Genomic DNA, 21432 nt, shown 5'->3' on the forward strand with positions numbered 1-21432 from the left:
TCTCAGATTTCTGAGAAATAGGATGGCCCCTGCCATGTCTGAGCCTGAAATCCTGGAATTTCCTTGGAAGCAAAGTAAACCCAAAGTGTTAGATTTATTCTCTCACGTTTCAGCTTGATTTTCCCCCAACATTACACACACACACACACACACACACACCCCGCCCCTTCCTGTTCCCCTCCCCTTCAGATCCATCCCTGTCTACTTTACCATGCCTATGCCCATCCCCAGGCAGCTTGTGATTGGTGAAAGCACAGGCCAGTGGTCCGATGCAACATCCTGCCCTGTATTGTGGCTGTTGTTACTTTGGTCAAGGCACCCAGGATCTGAGAAACAGAGTTACTGTGAAGGATGGGAAATTATCTCCTGAGAGAATTCAGGTGAGTCCTGACTCTGGGCACAGCCCTTCTTGGAGAAAGAGAGCAGGGAGAAGGAAGCTAGGTGTATGCATTTGGAATAGGGGGGCAGTTTGACTTGAAGAAGGCTGAACTTGAAGACAGCATCCTCTAAGAACACAGAGACCTCCCAGCTCACCTTCTCTTGGCTTACTTTGCAATCATGGTAGGTTGCCAGATTTACAAAGTAAAAAAACAAGATGCCAGTCAGATTTGAATTTCAGATAAACAGATACATTTTGAAGTATAAATATCCCCATGCAATATTTGGAGCATTATTGCATGGGTCACACTTACACTAAAAAATTGTGTTGTTTACCTGCAATTCAAATTTAACTCTGCATCCTGTATTTTATCTGGCAGCCTTGGCCTATGGTCACCTGAATCTCTACACTTCTCTTTCCTCATCTGAGTAAAAGGCTTCTCTCTTCATTCGTCAGCTTCATGGAATCAATATGAGACTAAACTGTCAGGTTCTTGAAAATTACAGAAGCAAAATAGTTCACTGAAATGCTTTTAATTTAAATAGTACTTTTTTGAGTTTTTTTTTTTATCCCTATCCTCATCAAATGCTTTTGAAGCTGTAGAACAGATATGGATAATAAGTATCATTCTTTTTACACCTTGCTTAATATTAAAGATTGTCTCTGCAGCACCCCATTCACCCATCCACTCTCCCGAACTCCTCCCATACAGTCTTATTATATTATATTAAAAAACTAGGTTTAAAAAAAATGGCATGTAATTGGCATATAACATTAAGTATAAGCTGTACAAAGTGTTGATTTGGTGCATTTGTATATTGCAATCTAATTACCACCATAGACTTAGCTAATACCCCATCACCTCTATCATGTCAGATAACTTCACATAGTATCATTTGTTTTTCTGTGCTACAAACAATTAAGATCTAGTCTCAATAGCTGTGAAGTTTATAATACAGTACTGTTGACTATAATTGCTATGTTGTGCATTAGATCTCTAGGACTTATTTATTTCCTAGTTGCGAGTTTGTACCCTTAAACAACATCTCTTCAATTCCACAACTCCTCAGCCAGGTAACCACCATTCTACTCTGTCTCTATGAGTTTAGCTTTTTAAGATTCCACCTATAAGTGAGATTATACAGTATTTGACTTTCTCTGTCTGACTTACTTCACTTAGCATAATGCCCTCAAGGTCCACCCGTGTTGTCACAAGTGGCAGGATTTCCTTCTTTTTCATGGCTGAATAATATTCCATTACATATCTATATGGACTCTTGAACAATGCAGGGTTTAGAGGCACTGACCACTCCACAGTCAAAAAGCCACATTTAACTTTATAGTCAGCCCTCCATATCCACAGTTCTGTGTCTGTAGATCACGCGGTACCGTAGTAGTATTTATTGAAAAAAAATCTACTTGTAGTTGGACCTATATGGTTGTTCAAGGTTCAACTGTATATACATATGTATATAACAATATTATATTCAAGGGTCAACTGTGTGTATATATGTATACATATTTACATCACATCTTCTTTATCATTCATCTGTTGACAGATATTTATATTGTTTCCATATCTTGGCTATTGTGAATAATGCTACAGTAAATATGGGAGTGCAGATTATCTCTTGGCTATCCTGTTTTCATTTCTTTTGTATATATACCCAGAAACAGGATTGCTGGATCCTAGGATAATTCTATTTTTAATTTTAAAATAATTTTTGTAGTGGCTGAACCAACAGTGTACAAGTGTTCCTTCTTCTCTACATCCTTGCCAACCCTTATTATCTCTTGCCTCCTTTTTTTCTCTTTCATTCTTGATAGTAGCCATACTAACAGGTGTAAGGTGATCTCTTACTGTGATTTTGATTAATTTGCATTTCCCTGATATTCAGTGACGTTGAACATTTTTTCTGTACCTGTTGTTCATTTGGATGTGTTTTTTAATACAACTAGGTTGATTTGGTGACACAGCGCTCTAATCACATTACTCCTGTGTTTCAATGAGCAAATCCATTCCCACTAGCTAGCAGTTGAAATGTAGACCACTCATTCTGGAGTTTAAAGTCCTATATATTCTGTTTTAATCACTCCCTCCTTGTTTTCTTCCCACTTTGGGCATTGCCTCCACTGTCTTATGTAGCAGCTGACCTCTAATGAAGTTACTAAGAAGTCTCTCAAAGGCAATTGTTACTTTGAATATATCTTTGCAGCCTCTGTGACTCCCTAGAATTTATAGCAAAACATGGATTTAAAGAATGTGTACTTAGTTTAGTTAAAAAAACTTTTCTTCCCTTTGTGTCATAAATGTGTTATATGGACTTTATACCCTTGTCAATCTGACCACTTGTTAATTTTTTGAGTTCAACCCTGCCTGCCTTGGCTGTCAGAACTCTTGCTCCAAAGTTCACTTTTCAATCATTTTTACATACCATATTCATTCTGCAGTGCTCTGGCCAAATGCTACATCTTCCTGATCTCTGCCAGAAATTATTATTTTATTTTTTTTACTATTCTATGCCTTGTAAACAGTTATATACATTGATGACAGTAAACACATCCTGCCTAGTGTCATGACTACATGTGTGTAAGTCTTTTAGATAGTGGATTCTTTGACTACAAGGGCAGTGTCTTTGAACTCTTTGAGAAACCCTTGAAATTCTTGCTCATACTCTGAAGGAAGGCTCTCAATAAATGTTTTCTGGCTGATATGAAAAAGCACATGTGATTCTCATTCAAGAAAAGCAGAAGGTAAACTTATCTGCTTCAGAATACTGAGACCCAAAGGAGATTTCTTTTTTTTTTTTTTTGTCTCCCTCTTTATGTTGATTTTCAAAATTTCTGACATGTATCTATTACTGTGTTGTGATAGGGTTGGTGATCTCTTTTGGAACAACCCTGAATTTATCTTACTTTATTAATAGTAAAGCAGCAAGAGGATGCTGATTCAATTAGACCATGTTGTAAATGAAGCCAGTTAAGACTCAGAGAGATAGGAGTGTCTTGGTTTGCTCACCTTTGTGGTTGGAAAAACCCCTTCTCATTCTGCTCTTCAGCCATTCCTGTTTAGGATCTTATACCCAACTCCTGGAGAAGCCTATTGGCTGGATTTCAGTTCTATTTTAAAAATCCAGGCTGATGTGAAGAGGAAAGGGGTGGAGGTACCCTCTGGAGCTCTCATGATTGGCATCTATGAATGATGCCTCTGCAGTCCAGGGGCTTTTCTAGGTCCAGCATGCCGCTACACTCAGGACAGCTAGATTCAGCAGTACTCAAGGAACTCACAAGGCTGAGTGAAGTACTCAACTTACATTGATTGTAACAACTGATAATTATCTCAGGCTTTATCTCTGCCCTGCACATTCTTAGGAAATTTATTAGATTATCTCATTATTTTTCCGTATCTACTATCCAAAGTGGTAGTTATTATCCTCACATACTGTGATCTTGGGAAAATGCAATATTAAATATGAAAATGTGTCACATAGTTGGATACGCTGATTAATTGGTGATGGGAGATATTTTATTCTCAGTGAGTAAAATATAGGTAATTCCTGTCTAGAGCACTCTTTATTGGCGAACTTGGTAAGGCAGGTTAGCAGCATTTCTTGAAGGTCATACAATCAGATAAAAGAAATGGATAGTTTCTGATAAATAATTCACTGGGAAATCATGAAGCTGGATTAAACTTATATTTGATAATAGTCCTTCTTTACTTGTAATCCTGGACAAATTCCTTGGTTTCTGGGATTCCATGTCCTTATGTCCACAATGGGGATAATAATGTTGCCAGATCCTAGCTTCAGTTGTGAAGATAAATGAAACAATGCATGTATGTTAACAGGGACATTGTAGGCTATTAATCACTGATGGCTATTATTCAATTACTTTTGTACTCTGAAGTCAGATTTTTTTCAGGTTCTTGAGCCATAGTGTATTTTGCTTTAGTGAATTACTCATAGAAATTATTTGGTTCACAAGGAACCAAATTCCATGCACTGCAGATAAGACTGACAACAAAATGGAAACATTCCACCTCATAGAACTTGTTTTATTAACAGAAAGGAGTTACAGACAATTATATAAATTATACAGTTCAGGTAGTTAAGAGTACTATGAATTAAATATAGCAGAGGAAGGAGTGTGATGTTATGAAGATCTAATCTCTGAGGAGAGACCTGGATAATTGAGAATAACCAGATTAGGCAAAAATCTGTGGGATTCACTACCAGACAGAGAGAATATATATATATATAGTCTTTATATATACTATATAAAGGCCCTGAGGAGGGTCTGAGTATGGTGTGCACTGGGATTAGGAGCACAGGAGGACATGAGGTTACTAAGGTGAGCTGAATCACTACTCGACAACTCCGTATTTTACAGCTGGTTGTCCTGCACTCCTTTCTTTCTCTTTGTATTGAGATATAATTCGTATGTAAAAATTTGCATATTTAAAGTATACATATTGTTAAGTTGTTACATATGTAAACTCCTGTGATATCATCACCCTGATCAATGTGCTAAATATACTCCTCACCTCCAATTTCCTTGTGTTTTCTTCTCTGTTTTTTTTTTCTTAACTTTTTTGTTGAGTTATAACCATTTTACAATGTTGTGTCAAATTCCAGTGTAAAGCACAGTTTTTCAGTTATACGTGAGCATGTATATATTCATTGTCACATTTTTTTCTCTGTGAGCTACCATAAGATCTTGTATATATTTCCCTGTGCTACACACTATAATCTTGTTTATCTGTTCTACATTTTGAAATCCCACTTTGTCTCTTCCCACCCCCCGGCCCCTTGGCAACCACAAGCTTCTATTCTATGTCTGTGAGTCTGTTTCTGTTTTGAACTTACTTTTATTTTATTTTATTTTTTTTAGATTCCACATATGAGTGATCTCATATGGTATTTTTCTTTCTCTTTCTGGCTTACTTCACTTAGAATGACATGCTCCAGGAACATCCACGTTGCTGCAAATGGTGTGATGTTGTTGGTTTTTATGACTGAATAGTATTCCATTGTGTACATATACCACTTCTTCTTTATCCAGTCAGCTGTTGATGGACATTTAGCGTGTTTCCATGTCTTGGCTATTGTAAATAGTGCTGCTATGAACATTGGGGTGCAGGTGTCATCCTGAAGTAGGGTTCCTTCTGGATATATGCCCAGGAGCGGGATTCCTGGGTCATATGGTAAGTCTATTCCTAGTCTTTTGAGGAATCCCCATACTGTTTTCCGTAGTGGCTGCACCAAGCTGCATTCCCACCAAGCAGTGTAGGAGGGTCCCCTTTTCTCCACAGCCTCTCCAGCATGTGTCATTTGTGCACTTTTGAATGATGGCCATTCTGACTGGTGTGAGGTGATACCTCATTGTAGTTTTGACTTGCATTTCTCTAATAATTAGTGATATTGAGCATTTTTTCATGTGCCTATTGATCAATTAGTATGTCTTCCTTGGAGAATTGCTTGTTTAGGTCTTTTGCTCATTTTTGAATTTGGTTGTTTGTTTTTCTCTTATTAAGTCATATGAGCCGCTTATATATTCTGGAGATCGAGCCTTTGTCAGTTTCACTTGCAAGAATTTTCTCCCATTCTGTAGGTTGTCATTTTGTTTTTCTTATGGTTTCCTTTGCTGTGTAGAAGCTTCTAAGTTTCATTAGGTCCCATTTGTTTATTCTTGCTTTTATTTCTATTGCTTGAGTAGACTGCCCTAGGAGAGCATTTTTGAGATGTATGTCAGATGATGTCTTGCCTACATTTTCTTCTAGGAGGTTTATTGTATCTTAACATATTTTAAAGTGCACAATACCTTATTATTGACTATAGGTGCTATGTTTACTGCAGATCTCTGAAACTTACTTATGTAGCATAACCAAACTTTATATCCATTGAACAACGCCCCATTTCCTCCTCTCCCCAGCCCTTCGCAGCAACCACTCTACGTTCTGTGCCTATGAGTTTGTCTATTTTCAATTCCACATGTAAATTGAAATTATGCATTATTTGTTCCTTCTGTGACTGGCTAATTTCACCTAAACATAATAGCCTCAAGGTTCACCCATGTTGTTGTAAATGGTAGAGTACTTTCTTTTTTATGGATGAGTAATATTCAATTGTATGCATATGCCAGGTTTTCTTTATCCATTCATCTATGAGTACACATTTGTGTTGTTTCTATATTTTGGCTATTGTGAATGATGCTACAATAAACTTAAGAGTGAAGATACCTCTTTGAGATCCTGATTTTGATTTCTTGATATATATCCAGAAGCAGGGTACATACTGGATCATATGGTTATTATGTTTTTAATTTTTTGAGGAGTCTTACATAATTTTCCATAGTACCTGCACCATTTGGCTACCTACCAATGATGCACAAGGGTTCCAATTTCTCCACACCTGCCGTGTGTGTGCATGTGTGTGTGTGTATAGATAGATTTATTTATATATATATGTTTTTGATAACAGCCATTCTAACAGGTGTGAGGTGATAACTCAATGTGACTTTGATATACACTTCCCTGATAAGTAGTGATGTTGAGGACCTTTTCATGTACCATCTGTATGTCTTCTTTGGCAATGGAGGGAAAAATGATACAACCGTTCTTAAAGAGTTTAATTCAAATATGTTCTGCAATGAAAAATGCTTCCTTCTTCTCAAGGTCAATCAGTATTTATGGAAAGCCTATACGTGACAGCACTCTTGACCTCAAGAAAAAATTAACACAGAGGACAGATTACAGTCCTCTGATGCTGATGAAAAAATTGCTAAACCACTTCAAGAAGCACTGTACTTAATCACTGTTCTGTAACTTTAAAAAATTAGAGATTATATAGCTGAGAAAGGATAAAAACTTTTCAAGTTGACTTCTGCTATAAAGTGTAATTTTTAAGAGTGTATAGAATGATGATTTAATACATGTATATGTTGCAAAATGATTACCAGGGTGTGATTTCTGATGTCAAGTCATGTGTAATTTCCACTACATCACAACAGCCTCTTTTCAAGATAGGGCAGACGTTAATGTGTTCTAGGTAGAAGCATAAATACTGTGCTGTAGAAACAAGAGGAAAGAATGAATGGAATTCTGAACTGGAAAGACAGGAAGGAAGGACATGTTTGAGGAACTGCTGTTTGGATTGTGCTGCAAATGTTAGGAACGTTGACCAAACTGGAAAAGACTTTCTAAAGTGCAGGGACAGTGTGCGAAAATGTATGAGTTTGAAGTATATGGTGGTTCAGGAAATACAATTAATTAATTGTCTGGTAATTATAACAAATTGTTCATGAACAGATCCAATTGGAGAGGGACTTGAAAATGAGATTCAGCATTTGATGATAAAGTCTTCTACAGATACTAACTACTATATATAAAATAAACAGCAAGTTTCTTCTCTGTAGGATTATATTCAATATCTTGTAGTAAGAATATATGTATGTATATTTATGACTGAAACGTTATGCTATACACCAGAAATTGACACAACATTGCAAACTGACTATACTTCAATAAAAAACCAAACACAATAAAACATAGCTCACGAAAATTAAAAAAAAAGAAACATTCTTGTGTAAAAAATACATTTCATTAGACAACAAAATATAAAAAGTCTTCAAAAGCACTTGGGAAATGATAATGTAGTGAAAATTTATGAGTTGGAGAAAGATGTAATGTGGCTTATATTTTAAAGAGAATTGTATGTCCTCAGTGTGTAAGGTGAAATGAAAGAGAAAAAATGGACAAAGTTAAGGAACTCTTAAAATACACCAGTCAACAGATGGTGAAGAGCTAAAATTCAGCAGGAACAACCAAAATGAAAAAAAGACGTTTGGTGAAAGTAACTGCATTTCCAACGCTTGGCAGTCATTTAGATCACAGATGTGATGTGAGAGAAGGATAAAATTATTCCCCCAAATGAAATTTAAGATTATTCCTGGTGTTTCCAGGGGACCTTTCCGTAATTAGAGAATCTTGGCAGATGCTGTATATATTTGGAGATGGAGGAAACACAGAAACAGAGAGGCAGTGATAGATCTTAGGTGAGATGGAACTGGAGAGTCCCAGCTTCCTCTTACAGCTGTCAAACAAATCCCTATCAAATCTGCCAGATGGAGGAAACAGAAATGATAAGAATCAGACTCAACCCACTCCCTTTCCTTTTCCTATGATAACGTTCTTTACTTTCTCCAGACGCAACCGTGACCCCGTGCCTCTGTGTGGTCATTCACCCAATGAAAGAGCTATGAGTCTTGCACCAAGGGTTTTCCAGATCTATTCTCAGCCACTCTACTCCAATGGTACTGAGGGGAAAAGGAAATGGTATTTATCAAGCAGCTGAAGAGTGCCAAACATATTGTACAGTTGGGTTAAATCCTCCTAATAATACAATGAAGGAGACATTGTTATCCCCATTTGTACAAGTTTTGAAATTTAGAGCACAAAGGTTTCAGACTCACAGTTAGCAGAGGCAGTTTAAGTCATTAGACACAAAATCAGCAAGACGCCAAAGCTTGCAAGCCTTGTCTGCTTACTTGAGAGAGGACTTATGTAAGACTTCTTTTCAAGAAGAAGGTATATCCAGGCTGTGCTCTAGGCCTTCTGGAACATGGGAGGGTGTGAAGCCTGATGATGGTTCTCTGAGGGGACCGAGGGGATGCAGGGTTAGCCTTCTGCCTGCTGCTCATCTAAAGGATTCAATATTAAATGGATAATCAGGAATGTTTCCTTCTTCTGGAAATCTGTACCTGACACACACATTACGTTTAGAATGTATGAATCTTCTCTCCATCTACTCAGTGATGGAGTTCACAATGTCCTACCTCCAAATGCAGCATCTTGGTATATTGACTATTTTAAGCTGAAGGAGTTTGAGGAAACAGCAGAAGCAGGACAGTTATTCTGACCTCCTCACCCTTTCCGTTCTTCCCTGAAAGCATGAACTAAATCGCTCACTTGAAACATGCTCTCCTGTACCAGGAGGAAGGGAGAAATTCTTATCACCAGAGACAAGGAACTGAGGACCAAGAAAGCTATATAAATAAACCGTGTTACATCGTCACCATTTATTTCCCTTAGCCCAAACCCCTTTGCCTTGTCAATTCTTCACAGATGTTTTGTTTCTTTGTCTAAAAGGTATAAAAGCTTCCTGTTCTGCTTGTTTCTTCTGGTCTTCATTCTCTTGTGAAGGCTCCCATGTATATGCAAAAATTAAATAAAATTTGTATGCTTTTCTCCTGTTAATCTGTCTTATGTCAATTTAATTTTAGGCCCAGCCAGAGACCTAAAGAAAGCAGAGGATAAGTTTTCCTCCTTTACATCATCTAACTATCTATCTGAAGTTTGTGTGTACCTATGAACACATCATGCAAACGGGCCCTAATTGATGAAAAATAATAGGACAATTTCTTAATAATGGCACAAAAAAACTTCAGAACTATAGATTGATAGTTTTATTATTCTTGATCATCTTGAATATCTCATGATCTCTCTATGACCCAGAATTTCAAAGGTGATAGTTTAAAGGAAGATTCAATAACAGAAAATCTATACTACCTCTGGTGGAATTAGACACAGTCTTAATTTCCTCAGACAAGATGGATTTAGAACTTGTAGAAGTTTTTTGGAGAAATCTTCATAACTGAATCTCTATAACTGTTCATAAAGAAGCCATGCATTCCTGCTCAGGACTAAAATAATCAAATTAAAACCTTGGATATTTCCCAGAGAATAAAGCTTTAGTGTGCCCCTGACTTTAGAAAGCAGAGACAGTAAACAAAATATAGGAAAATCGGCCTTAAGACAAACTTGATTCATCGTCTCATCAATTCTGCCATTACTTTTTTAAAAATTAATTTATTTTTTACTTGAAGTATAGTTAGTTTACAAATGAAGATGAATTCTGCCATTACATTTTAAATGCACCAAGTGCTTGGCCAGACATTAGAGACTGGAGCATCTGAGGCAAAGTTCCAAGGCTGAAGCAGGTGAATTTTCCTCATGTAGGTGATCACGTAGACTTCCCCTCTTTATTCTCATTAGCTAATATTTAAGCAACGGTAGAATGTAATGAATTTTGGTGATGCTGTTATGTTTTCCAAAAAAAAAAATAAAGAATGGACTAGAGATTTTCAAAACTAACTCGTCCTTGAGACCACTGAGAAGTATTTTGTATTGCCATTTTCATTCAATTTTTAATAAAGTTGTAGGTGCTTTAAAAGTGGAGAAAAGAATAAGGAAATCACCACAAAGAGAGAAACTGAGGCGTGGTAGAAAGTGGTAGCAAGTGTAAGATGTCCTTAGTTTAAGCCCCTGTCATGAGATTCTTTTGCCTATTTTTAAAATTAACCATACTCCCTAGTTCTTATTTATTTAATTTATTATGTTATTATGATATATTTGTTTTATATATTTTATAATGTATATTATATAATATGTAATGTTTATTATATATTATATTCTTTATTATTTTATTATTTGTTATTATTTTCCCCAGTTTTATTGAGATGTAATTGACATATAACAGTGTATTGGTTTCAGGCGTACAGCCTAATAATTTAACATTTGTTTATACTGCAAAATAATTGCTACAGTAAGTTTAGTTAACATTGATCACCTCACACAGTTGCAGTTTTCTGTGTGTGATGAGAACTTTTAAGATCTTCTCTATTAGCAACTTTCAAATCTATAATAAAGTGTTATTAACTGTAGCCACCATGCTGTACGTTACATCCCCAAGACTTACTTATTTTATAACTGGAATTTTGTGCCTTTTGACCACCTTCACATATTTCTCTCACTCCCTGCCACCCCTCACTTCTGGCAACCATCAATCTCTTCTCTGTATCTATGTGCTGGTGACTTTAAGATACCACATTGAAGTGCGATCACATATATAGTATTTGTCTTTCTCTGTCTGATTTTTTTATTTAGCATAATGCCCTAAAGGTCCATTGCATACTCCGCAGTTCTTAACCTATTATCAACTTTCACCTATGGAAGACCATTCTCACTATTTTTTCTCCTTCCTCCCTGATTCTCAATCTCACTCCTGTTCCCATAAGTATCAATTTTAGCATATTTCACCTGTAACCTTAGGGAGAATGGATCTATTTATCTAAAATTTGAATACATACAAATGATAATATGATGTCAGATGAGTCTATTATTTACTTTCTTTACTCATCAATATCTTTGAGATCTATAATTGTTAGAGTAAGTGCATCTGCTATGTAGCTGCTTCTGCGTGTTCATTATCTGCACTCACTTCATACCATTCATTCACTGCCAACCCTCACACCAAAGTCTTTCTGTGGACATTGAGAACACACCTCTTATATCCCTTTGGAAGGAGTGACCTGGAATACACCCTGTTTCTTTTCTAAGAAGAGGCTGCACCTTCTACTCCCCCTTTCTGGATAGCTTCTGAATCTCCACATCCATTCCTACACTTGGAATACGCATGTTTCCTAATTTTGCCATTCATTCATTTTAATATAAATTTGTATCCAAGTGCTATTTTAATTTTCATTTTTCTGGTTGTTTGTTGGTGATTTTCTGTATTTATTCATATGCTCGTTAGGCACCAAAGCTTCTTTCAAATGTTTACTGTTCAAATCCTTTACTCATCTTTTTTTTTTAATTTGGTTTCTTGCATTCTTGTGGATTAGCAAGCACCTTTTGAATACTGCAGACTCACCTCTTGAGTGTTAACCAAGTTAAAGTAAAAAATACTCAATGACACATGTGAAAGATGGCAAAGAAGACCTGATTTTACAGTCTAGGAGAGAGATGGGGCTCAACCCCAAGAATGGCATGGGCAAGTGGGGATTTATAACTATGGAACAGAGTTGGGGGGGTGGTCAGTGGGTGAAAAATTGCTAAGAAGAAATAGGGATAAAGGTGATTCGGCTAAACCAACGTGAGTGAATTCTTGCTGAAGACAGGCCGGGATGATCAGATATTACTTGGGGGATGGTGGAGGATGAAGAATTTGAGCTATCAGGGGCGAGGTTTCTAGTAAAAGTTTCATAGCAAGATTCTTGTTAAAACTGGATTTTACAAGGAAGTGCATAGATGGGACTAGGAGGAGGTTCAGGAGACTGACTAATGTTGGCTCACACAAAGAATTTCTGTTAGCTATTACAAATACCTGTTCTTACTGAGCATCTATATATTAGTTACATTTTTTATTTACTGGAAATCCTAAATGTTGATATTATAGAATTTGTCATCTTTTTGCCTCATGGTTCGTGATTTGGTGCTTTCAAAATAATTAAATTTCCTTTCATTGATTTCTATATTAAAGCAAAATTTGCATATAGTGAAACAAGCAAATGTTAAGTGTAAGACGTGAGTTTTACAAATGTGGATACCTATATAACTGGTACCCCAATCATGATATATATATATATATAATATATATAATTTTTTCATTATCCCAGAAAGTTTCCATGCCTCTTGTCAGTCAGTCACCTCCAAACACTGTTCCGATTTCTATTCCCATGTTTGCCATTTTGTAAATGGTCCCATACAAAAGAACATACTCTTGCATTTATCTTTTACTTAACATTAATGAAAGAGATTCATCCACATTGCATGTACCAAAGTTCATTCTTTTTTTATTCTTTAATGTTCCAGAGTTTATTTATGTGCAAAGATACAAGATTATGATTATACATTCTTCCATTCATAGCATTTGAGTTGCTTCTGATTTTTGGCTATAATGAATCAAGCTACTAAAAATACTCACGTACAAATGCTTTTGTGGATATGTGTTTTGAGTAATTTCCTAGGAGTGGAACTGAAGAAGTTTTTCCCCATTCTTATATGACAAAGCTATTATTCTGACATTTCTTTGATTGACTTTGTTATTTACATCATCAATCCCTATTAGTATATAGCTTAAATTAGGAATTTTGCTTTTTTCTCTCTCTCATACTAAGCCACACTTTGCGATTTCATCTACTAGTAGAGCCACTCTTTTCTCTTTGAACTGTAGTTCCTTCTTTATTATATTCAAGTTTCTACATATAGATGGTTCTGTTTCTTTGTACTCAATTTAAAAAAAATTGGCCTATATCTTTATTGGCAGCACACAGTTTTTATTATTATGACTTTGTAGTATGACTTGGTATCTGGTGTGATGTTATCCTCAATGACATCATAGAGGTTTGACATAAGAAATACAAGACAGAGCAGCTTTTTTCCCCCAGTCAGATGGGTTTTAATATAAAGAATTTGGTTCTTACAAAATCATTGGAATGACTCAAGTTGTAGGTTTGAGGCTGGGCCTCTTATAAAGATACTCTCACCCTACAGAACTGACTGAGGGGAGCTCCTCCTGCCCAGGAGGCTTCTAGAAGGACTGTCCACTTAAGAATTCTGCACCCCCTACCAACAATGTCTATGAGGCTGGAGAATGGACACCAGAATGTTTATGTGGAGAAAATTCCTCTCTGTGAGCCTGATTTTCAGAGGAAGAGCCATAAAAGGCCTCTTCTCACTCTGGGCAGCACCTAATTTGCAGCTTGAATATTGGTGGCAAGTGAGTCAGAGGAAGATGGTAATTGCTTTCCTTTCTCTGAAAAGAAGGTAGAATAGATGTTGACATTGCCCATCAACTGTGTCCAGAACCTGCTCTCTTCATCACTCTTCGTTTCAAAATTGATTTAGCTCTTTGAGGACTTTTCCCTCCCATACTCATTAAAAACTTAATTTGTTAATTTTATCAGAAGTGCCATTTTGAATTCTGATTGGGATAACGTTGACTACCTAGAGGGCAAAAAATGCGATGTTAATGCAAATACACTATTCCAATCAAAAATTGTTTGTAACTGTATTTATTCAACTCTTTAATGTGTTTTAATAGAGTTGTAATTTTTGTTTTTTTCTTGCATTCTTTTGTTAGGTTGATTTCGAGATACCATTTAAAACAGCAAATCTATGAAGTACATTATTCTCTAGCCTGGTATTGTTGAAGTGCTACTGAATTTTGTAAGGTCATTTTGTGTCCACCAGCCTTGCTGACTTTCTCATTTATTTTAAAGGTTTGTTAATGTTACTGGGTTTTCTACATAGTTAACACATCAACTATAAAGTTAAAGATTTTTCTCTTCCTTTTCATTTCTTGCAAAGCCTACCTGTTTCTTCTTTCGTTTTTATTAACCTTGCTGTATGTTTTGATAGATTGCTTTTATCAAAATAAGGAAGTTCAAACTTACATTTTATGAGGATTTTTATTGTTAATGGGGCTCAATATTAGCAAATGGATTTTTTGAAACTATTGAGAAAATCGTGTAATTTTTTTTCTTAGATTCTAAGGTGGTAAATTATGTTAATAGACTTTGTACTGATGATCTACCCTGTTTGGTATAAAACCTTATTGATTGTCATGTGCTTTTTGTTGTTGTTTTGATTTCCTTTTTATTGAAGTATAGCTGATTTACAACATTATATTAGTTTCAAGTGTACAGGATAGTGAGTCAGTATTTTTATAGATCATGCTCTATTCAAAGTTATTACAAGAAAGTATCTATAATTTCCGGTGCTATCTCCTTGTTGCTTATCTGTTTTATACATAGTAGTTTATCTCTCTTAATCCCATACCCTTAACATGTCCCTCCCCCTTTTCTCTCCCTTTTGGTAACCACTAGAATGTTTTCTGTATATGTGAATTGGTTTCTGTTTTGTCTATATATTCATTTGTATTATTTTTTAGATTTCATATATAAGTGATATAAACAGTATGACTCTTTCTCTGTCTGACATTTCACTAAACATAATTTTCTCTAGGTCCGTCCATCTTGTTGCAAATGGTAGAAATCCATCCTTTTTTATGACTGAGTAATATTCCATTTTATCTAGATGACAGAGTAGATATAGTATAAATATGTATGTCTCACAGCTTCTATATCCTTTCATCTGTTGAGGGCACTTAGGCTGTTTCTATTTCTTGGCTATTGTGAATAGCGATGTTGTATAAACACTGCAATATGTGTGTCTTTTTGAATTAGTGTTTGTGTTTTTGTTTTTTTCCAAATATATACCTAGGAGTGGGATTGCTGGATCATATGTAGTTCTATTTTCAGCTTTTTGAGGAATCTCCATACTGGTTTTCATGGTGGCTGCAGCAATTTATGTTTCCACCAACAGTGTATAACGGTTTCCTTTTCTCCACATCCTCTCCAACGTTTGTTATTTGTAGTTTTTTTGATGATAGCCATTCTGACAGGTGTGAGGTGATATTTTATTGCTGCTTTGATTGGCATTTCTCTACTAATTAGTGATGTCAAGCAACTTTTCATGTGTCTGTTAGCCCTCTGTACGTTTTCTTTGAAAAAAATCTATTCAGAACTTCTGCCCATTTCTTGATGGGTTGTTTGTTTGATACTGAATTGTATGAGCTTTTTATATAGTTTGCGTATTAACCACTGGTCGGCCACATCATTTGGAAATGTTTTCTCCCATTCTGTAGGTTGTCTTTCCATTTTGTCAGTGATTTCCTTGCTGTGCAAAATGTTCAGGTTTAATAAGGTCCATTTTGTTTGCTTTTGCTTTTATTGCTTTTGCCTTTGGAAACTGATCCAAAAAATATTACTACAATTTATGTCAAAGAGTATTCTGCTTCATATTCCCTTCTAGGAATTTTTTGGTTATGGATCTTACATGTAGGTCTTAAAATATGGAAAAATCAGCCATTATCCTCAGTACTCTGGCAAACATACATTTCTAGGCTTAACTTAGTATCTGCTATTTAATGATAGAATATTGATAATTTATTAATTCAGTCAACAAATCTTTGTATATCACCAATGTCTGATGTTACCTGAATTCTGCTTGATTTAAAAAAATCTTTTACTTCATGTACAGCAGAATTTAATGCCCAGTTATGTTCAGTAATATTAATGACATCAAACTCTAACTAGGTTCCTACTAAGTTAAGAAGTTTATGCTCCTACTTTTTTTAAACTTTAAAATACAAACATCCCTTGGAAGGTTAAATCTGTGAATCATTAATAACCTCAAGGACAATTACTTTAGTAGATTCTTTCTTCATTGACCAATTTAGGAAAATGAAATCATGAGAAAACTGGACTCTAGGAAGGCAGAAAAAGAACAGAAGACGGCGATGCTGAAATTAAATTTTACCTGATTTTACAATCTATCCTACTAATAATCATTGTATCAAAATCTGACCACTTTTGAGTATTATCCAGAAATCTCTATAACAGAATATATTCTGTAAAAGAAAAGGGTCCCTTCCTCTGCAAATCTGATTTACTTTGTATTTAACAAATTCTATTCCCTGCTTAGTGGTCCTATATGTCAATATCTAACAATGTTTCTTTAACTGTAAACACCAACACTGAGGAATGACTTCTCTGATAAAGCCAGTAAACAAGTGTGAAGCTCATAGTCTGAGATATTTTATATGCAGCCCTATATAGAAACAGGACAAGAGACCAACGTTGGGGATTTGATGACAGCGGAAAAAGACCAAAGTAATGCTATGCTTGTTGTACAACAGGTGTAGTGAAAGATTTGATTAACTGAATTATGAGCCTGGCTCTATTGCTAACTGTTGCATAACCACAGTGTAATCACGTTGTCACTCTGGTCACAACTTCATCATTCAGTCTGTGTTTGATTCTCATAAGAATGATTTTTAATTTTTGGGAAAACCCTAAGAGTAGTATGTACAACAAAAATTCCTTTCTTTCTTTCTTAAATTTTTCCTTTTTTATTTATTTTGTTGAGGGAAGGTAATTAGGTTTATTCATTTACTTTTATTTTTGGAGGAGGTACTGGGGATTGAAACCAGGACCTTGCGCATGCTAAGCAAGTGCTCTATCACTTGAGCTATCCCCTCCCCCCAAACTTTCTTGAATACTGGTGAAGATTACATTGCCCTATATGTACATGGATGGCAAGACAGCAGGGTTTGGAGGACCTTGGTCTGGCTCAGGACCAGGGTCGATAGTCCTACTACTACACATGGATGTTCATAAGCTGCTGATGCTACTTGGGCTCAATGGAGAGTCTGCACCTCCCCATTATTAAGGTCCTTCTACCTTTTTGTCCCCTCCTACCTCTTCTGGTGACTCAGGAAACTTGCATTCCCAATTATGATCAGTTACAACCTTGGAACTTTCCTGATTATTAAAAATGAGACGTTGAGATCAAAGATCACACTACAGACATTTTGCCCCATCATCAGCCTGGCCCCTGTGGTCAATTTCCAAATTGCATTCTGTAACTACGACTGCCAATTTCAAAGGAAAAGAGAAGTTTGACAAAATGGAAAGGCAGGCTTGGTTTTCATGGCAAGGAAAGCTAGAAAAGGAGATGAAAATATTTGGAGGGATGACAGTCTCTTTCTTTGTGTTCTCCTATAGTTGCCTGAAAGACAATCAAAGCAGCTCGGGAAGGAGAACCCAGATGTGAAAGTAAACGGTAAGAACACAGCATATCAGAAGCATTTCCCTCTCCCAAAGATTAACTTCCAGAATCTCTGTCCCAAGAGAGCTAACACCTTATCTTAGACCTCTTAGAACCACAATGATCCAATTCTTGGTGATTGCTTCTAAGACCTTCGCAGAATGTTGGATGGGGACTCTATCTAAACACGAAAGATGGGGTATTAGTGGGGTGTACATATTTTGTTTTTTAATAGCTATATAAAGCAATGCATGAATGTATAGCTGAAATAAAAGATGTTTGGCTTTGGTTGGCTATTTGCAATGACCACACTTTTACCATATTCTTTATGCTTAGCCAGAATAGTCTTTGGGAATATATGTCTAATTATGACTTTCCCTTAAGACTCTTTAATGGTTCTCTATTACATCCAGAATAAAATCCAAATTCTTCACCTGGGGCTTCAATGAGGATTGACTCCTGTGTACCTCTCCAATCTCCTTTCTCACCCTGCACGCTCACCCATTATCCCCCAGGGAGTCACACTCCTCAAGCCATCAATCATTTTCACCTCAGGACCCTGGTACATACAGCTCTGTTAGGGCTCATGGTTTTTGTTTTCCTTGCTTGGGCTTGATGTCATCTCTACTGGAGATGCTGGCTCTTGTGATTTCTCTGAAAAATCTCCCTGACTAGACTATGCGGTAATGCTTTTTCCACACCTGGTGGATTTCCTGCACTGCCCACCCCACCTCCCCCACTTATATTTGCCATGCCTTTATCTTAACTTGTAACTTTACATACATACATGCATATATATATCTTAGACCTTAGACCTTAGATATACACACACACACACACACATACATATAATTTATTTATTAATAGACTATTTTGAGCAGTTTCAGGTTCACAGCAGAATTGAGCAGAAAATAGAGTTGGCACATAGCCCTCCCCACCCACACACATATACTCCCCTACCCTCAGTATCCCTCATCAGTGTGGCATATTTGGTACAACTGATGAACCAACATGGGCACATTATTATCAACCAAAGTCCATAGTTTACATTAAGGTTCACTCTTGATGTTGTACATTCTATGGGTTTTGACAAATGCATAATGACATGTAGCCACCACTATAGTAGCATATAGAATACTTTCATTGCCCTAAAAATCTCTTGTGCTCCATCTATTTACTCCTCCCTCGTAACTTTATATTTGTTAATTTAGCTTTTTATAGTCCATCTTCCTCTACAGGCCATGTGTTTGTCAAAGCACTAACCACTGTTTGACTCGTAAGTGCCTATCTGTTGCCCAACCCTCACAAGACACTCAATGGAAAAAAGGAAAAAAAAAAAAAAAAAAAAGAAGCAGTGAAAAAAACAATATATCTGGACACCGGTATCTTGCCTTGGCTTAGATGAACAGAAACACCCTGACTTGTTTAGGTCATGGGCTTTTCATATCTTTGCACTCAACCTCTTTCCTAATCATTTCATTTCAAGGTCTGCGTTTCTACCTCTGAGATGGCCCCTCCTGCAGCTACAAAGCATAAAAGGATGAGGGATTGAGAGGAAGGCCTAGGTGTTTGCTGGTGATGTGAAACAATGTTTGCAGGAATCAGTAATTTCCTACGTGTTTCGTATCTGCTTTCTCTGCACAAAGGAAAAAGTAGAAACAGTAGAGTGACTATGCCTGCCCTGTGACTCTTTGCAACTCTCCTTTACATTTTGTGGTTGGAAAGGAGATAGCAAGTATCTGGTGATGTTATAGAACCAACTTTCTGATTCTTATCTGCAGTGTTTTCCCCACGGATGTTCTGGGATTCATTATTTATTCTTGAAGTTCAGAAGGCATTACATAACAATGTTCCATATGATTTGTGCATTTTTCCCTATAAAATCAATATTCAGCTCCAAGTCTTTAAGTTTTATTTTTATATATTTGAACACTTTTGTTTTATTTGTTTGGTTCTCACCTCCAGAAATAACAACTATGTTTATATTAGGCCTTCTTTTTTCATAATTAACGACCTGACCTCCTCATTTTATACCATTTAATTTTCCAGTGTGCTTTACATGCTCCTGCTTTGTTTTTAGAGGAACTGATTTTACTTTTCCATGTTTTTAATGCTGTTTTAATTTCTCTAAAATGTTGTCATTTCTTTCAGTTTTTCCTGATTTATGCTGGCCCACTTTCCCTCTCCATGTCTTACTATTCTTAATATTTAATAACAGGCAATCACTCTTTATCTGCCTTTAATACACTGTTTCTGCTATTTTTGTGTTATGTTTGTTATGCAGGTCATTTTGAGATAAAGTGATATGTATGTGTCCACCTGGGCATTTGCTTGGGGAGGGTGCAGAGGAGAAGTAACTTAAGATTCAGGCTTTGATTTTAGTATGAATCTCAGACTGCCTCCTCACCAAGTATTCTCCCTCTGCCCTGGGCACATCTCTGTTCTGTGTGTATTACCTTCTTTGCGGTGGACAGGTCATTTCAGGTTGTATCCTTTGTTATCTCCATATTTCCTCTCAAGTTTAGCAGTCCGGGAAGCAAACAAAAGGTGACGTGTTGGCAACCCCAGCCCCTTTGTCTCTTCTCTTGTTGGTAAAGAATTGTGTCCCTATGGAAATAATCTCTATTTCTCTCATCATTAGCCCACATAATGTCTGTCACTGCAAGTTGGCAGTTAGAATTTCTAAGACTTCTCATTTGTCTTTGAAGATATGTACTCTCTCATGAAGAATAGCAGAGAAACAAATTGCATTTTAATACTCTTCATTGAATCATTCCTGATTTCACCATACTGCACATATGTTCTCTGTACTATGATAATATACAATATGCATGGTCTAAGAATTTAGTAATTCCTAAAGTTTCAAATTATGGAGTCTGTTCTTCACATTTATCATTCTTATCCTAGATTTTTGTGGTTTTTCTTTTTTCAGCTTTACCGAAGTACCTTGTCATATAAAATTTTAAGATATTTAGAGTATTTGATGATTTGATATATGTACACATTTGGAAAGTATTTTTCGACTGAAGTAATTCACACATCCATCACTTCACATATTTGCCTTGTTTTATGTGAGAGCGTTTAAGGTTTACTCTAGCCATTTCAATTATATAATACGGTGTTCTTAACTATATTTCATACTTTTTCAGAAAGAGACAAAGTAAGCAGGCTTTTAATTTTACTTAACCTTTGAAATGTAATCTAGCAATGACCTTAGGTTAAGAGCAAAGAAACATTCCTTTCAAGTGCAATTTTAGCTTTGAGAACTGGAGTGTCTCATGTTATTATCTCTTTCATTTGTAGGCAGGAAATGACTACACTTGAGAGAGAAAATCAAGGTCAAGATAAGAAAAGTAAGTCATTGCTTCAGAATATTTCTCATACTAGGGATGCTGTAAATCTCTCTATTTCTAGCACTTACAAATGTGCTCAACATCTCCCTCTTGAAATTCTTCCTCCTCCATTTGTTTTGACACCACATTCCACTGTTTGGGTTCTCAATTGCTGGCCACTTCTCTACGATCCAGTGCTACCCTTTCTGGGACATCTAAAGATGCCAGTGCTTCTTAGGTGACCCAGATTAGAATCTTCTACTCTCTGAGGA

At 36.2% G+C, this 21432-nt stretch overlaps 1 long non-coding RNA gene across 1 annotated transcript; it reads left to right on the forward strand.

Moving 5' to 3' along the window:
• The first annotated feature begins 210 nt into the window (after positions 1 to 210).
• LOC116662817 lies at positions 211 to 21176 on the forward strand. Its single transcript, XR_004318909.1, has 3 exons — positions 211 to 380; positions 17786 to 17843; positions 21132 to 21176. It is a non-coding gene; the product is annotated as an uncharacterized LOC116662817 (long non-coding RNA).
• Positions 21177 to 21432: the final 256 nt, after the last annotated feature.

This window comes from Camelus ferus, chromosome 3, assembly GCF_009834535.1.
Source record: "Camelus ferus isolate YT-003-E chromosome 3, BCGSAC_Cfer_1.0, whole genome shotgun sequence".
NCBI classification, from domain to species: Eukaryota; Metazoa; Chordata; class Mammalia; order Artiodactyla; family Camelidae; genus Camelus; species Camelus ferus.